Source organism: Nanorana parkeri, unplaced genomic scaffold (genome assembly GCF_000935625.1).
Source record: "Nanorana parkeri isolate BGI_ZX_2015 unplaced genomic scaffold, ASM93562v1 scaffold2399, whole genome shotgun sequence".
In the NCBI taxonomy this organism is placed as follows: Eukaryota; Metazoa; Chordata; class Amphibia; order Anura; family Dicroglossidae; genus Nanorana; species Nanorana parkeri.
The window spans coordinates 143,170-146,893 of NW_017308667.1; the positions used below are offsets into that span (position 1 = coordinate 143,170).

A 3,724-nucleotide genomic window follows, 5' to 3' on the forward strand; every position below is an offset into this window, starting at 1 on the left:
TATTGATGACACAAAATGCAGAAAACTAGAAATAAATTGTAAATTATGTTGTTACAGAAAATACCGGAGATGCCAGCTTTACCCAGCCTCCCTCCCATACATACAAAGCAGCATGGAGGGGCTCGGTGAAGGTGGCGGTGAAGGTGTGGAGGTGTTTGATGGGGTCACATAGCTGGTAGTAGGACAGACGGCCGGCTTCATAATCCAAATATAATCCCAATCTCTGCACAGAAGGCTCAACGGTTACCTCCTGTGATTGAGAGTCATGCATAGCTTTATAACTGTTTTCATAGAAACAGAAACTCCAGGACTTGTTATTACACCCAATACCAGACTCATCTCCTTCTCTCTCTATACTGGGATAGCAAACACCAACATCCCATTCCCCACACTCACTGACCTCTACTTCCCAGTAATGTCTCCCATGGGAAAAGCTCTCCATACTCATCACCTGAGAGTATACTGCAAATCTCTCTGGTAATTTTGGTCTTTCCTTATATATTTCAGAGTCAGATGCTGTTCTCAGGTCATCGGATAAAGTCACATATCCACAGGCAGTTCTTTGATCCAGTAGCAGGTCCGGTGAATCCTGGATACAGAAGTTGCTTTTTAATTTCATGTTAGTGATAAGAGCCGTTATAGATCTGTGCAACACAAGTGAGATCATGAAATCATCCAGATCACGAACAGAAGATCCCTCCACATTCCGGTCACCTGTGTCTGATCCCGGATCTTTAGGACTTCATCAGAATCTGAGACCTGATCTTGTAGGGCAGTTATTGGGTCGGTCATGTTGCATATCTTCTCAATGTGACACATTTTCTGGGACAACTCATCCTTCTGCATCTCCAACTGTTTGGTAAGATCAATGACTGACCGTGAGACCTCCTCTACGTGTCTGGAGATCTCACTCAGGACTTTCTGCTCCTCAACTTCCAGCTGTCTCTTGAAATCCTCAAACAGGGAGGTGACTCTCTTCTTCTCATTATCTTCTTTTGTTTGGACTTCCCTCTTGTGGTTCTGTAGAGTCTGAATTCTCTGCTCAGTTGCCTCTCTCTTCATAGTCAGTTTTCCTAGAACATCTCTCAGCTTCTCCTTCTTCTTCTCAAAAGCCTCTTCCAAAAGTTCCACTTCGTGCCCTTTATGTTTCCCCACCAGACAGCAGGACACACATAGGCAGACGGCGTCCTCGGAGCAGTAATACTCCAGAAGCTTCTTGTGGATGGAACATTTTTTACTTCTGAAGGATGTGGTGGGTTCCATCAACACATGGTCCACTGTCTTGTTGTGGGCTGTCAGGTGCTTATCACACATAGAGGTCTCACACTGCACACAAGTCTTAATGGCTGCTGCTGGAGAATCCACACAATACGTACAGAAGATCTCACTTTTCTCCTCTTTTACTTGTGTAGATCTAAAATTTTCCATGATATTACACAACTTCCTGTTCTTCTCCATTGTAGGACGCTCCACAGACTCCTCTCTGCACTCCGGACAGGTATAAACTCCAGACCCCTCCTGTGTATCCAGAGCAGTCACAATGCAGTCCCGGCAGAAGTTGTGTCCACACCTCAGGGACACCGGCTCCGTATAAAGGTTCAGGCAGATGGAGCAGCTCAGCTCGTCTCCTAGAGCAGCAGACGCCATTCTGGGAACAAGGAAGAAGAAACGAAACTGAAAATCAGTTTCCATAAAGACGGTGGAGGCTTTATGAGTTAACTCTTACAGAGGACAGAAAAACACAAAGCAAAATATTTCTACTTATTGTCCTTTAACCATTTGCTGATCGCGGTGTTACACCCCCTTCCTGGCCAGGCCATTTTTCAGTATTCAGCGCTGCGGTACTTTGACTGACGTTTATTCCGTCATGCAACGCTGTACTGAAATACATTTCATATCATTTTTTGGGGACAGATAGAGCTTTCTTTTGGTGGGGTTTTTATTTTCTACTATATAACAAAAAAAAGTGCCAAGAATATAAAATAAAAAAACAGTTTTCCTTTTTATTATTTTAGGAAACCCATATTTTTGGTAAAATATAAAAGACGGGGTCACGCCTGGTAAAAAGACACCAAACATGTCAAGCCTTAAAATTGCACGCGCCCTAAAATTATTGCTCTCACTCCGACATGTAACGTGTGGCATAATTGGAGCAATCGTCGTTTTTGCGTGTAGGCGCACCTAATGCATTTCTGCGCATCTATGTGGGGGAGGGAGAAAAAAAAAATTGTGGGGTTTTGTGGTGTGTGTGTAAATTTTATTAATTTTGTGAGCAATTTTTTTTTTTAACACCTAACTTTATTGTTATCACATAGGGTGCTAAGAAGTACCCTTTGTGATAACAAATTACAGTGACATGTCCCCTTCATGGAAACATAAAGGGTCTCTAAGACCCCTAATGTCACCTATGGACCCCCAGAGAAGCTGATGAAGCACAGATCTGAGGATCACTTCCTGCAGTCAGAGACCGGGAGGAGAGAGGAGGGAGATCGTGTACTGATCTCCCTCCGTTCTAAGTGCCTAGAGCCACATCGCCCAGGACGGTGGGGGACGCTGTGTAATGACTCGGCGTCCGACTTCCTGATTGGTTGGGAAGTTGGCCTATTAGGAACCGGGCAGGGAGTCATTACTCGGTGGGGGTCCGGGACAGCGACAGTGAGAAGAGGTAAGGAGGGGGACGCACCCTGACTTGCATCATACAAGCGATCGGGCGTCTTTACAGACGCAGGACCACTTGTATGTAAACGGCCATCACTGGCTATTTAAAATCCTGGCGGTTTCCCGCTCGTGCACGCCAGGGGCTGCGCGTGAGCAGGCGCGGGCACGAAGGACGTCTAAAGACGTCAGGAAGCCAGGCGGTGAGTCATTACACACCATCTGGTCTCCTGATTGGCCGGGAAGCCTGCTCCATGCTCCCTCGTCACCAGGAAGCCGGGGGGTGGCTAATGACTTGCCGCCCGGCTTCCTGATAGGCCAGCTTCCCAACTAAATAGGAAGCCGAGAGGTGGGTAATGACTCACCCCCTCGGCTTCCTGATTGGCCAGCAAGCCAGCTCCATGCTCCCTTGTCACTTGGTAATGGGGGAGCTTGATGCTGCTTCCCAGCTAATTTGAAAGCCAGACGTTGTGTAATGACTCGACTTCCTGATTGGTTGGGAAGTTGGCCTATTAGGAACCGGGCAGGGAGTCATTACTCGCCCCTTCCCCCCCGCCTTCCTGATTGGCCAGAAAGCCGGCTCCTTGCTTCATTGTCATGCTTCCTTATTAGTATGTTATTATTTAACATTTGAGTTTGGAATGAATGGAGTTTTCCCTGAATGATGACCACATTCATCGTTAGACTTATGCGCATTGGAGAAAAACTTACCGTCCTGATACTAGAATTTCTTGTACCACTATGGCCGATTTCAAGTGTCGAATTGACTCCAATAACTATTAGACCGTTGTTAGAGAAGGAGCGAAGTCCCCCTGTTTGTTGCATTGGAATCCAATAGCAGGGAACAATACCAGAAGGAGAGTCCAGGCTGAGGTACAAGTTGGGATGATCCAAAATGCGTTGTCAGAGTACAGTCCGGGTCGAGGCAGGCAGCGAGTATCATAAACGGTGAGGCAAGCCAGGGGTCGATAACCAGGAGATCCAAATAGCAGGGAAGGGAGACAGGAAACAGGAAATGAGGCGTCGTAGCTGCTTTGGGAATGGCAGAATAACTCAGCAACAAGTCTTG

At 46.6% G+C, this 3,724-nt stretch overlaps 1 pseudogene; it reads right to left on the minus strand.

Moving 5' to 3' along the window:
• Positions 1-1,703, minus strand: LOC108801603 (annotated as a pseudogene).
• Positions 1,704-3,724: the final 2,021 nt, after the last annotated feature.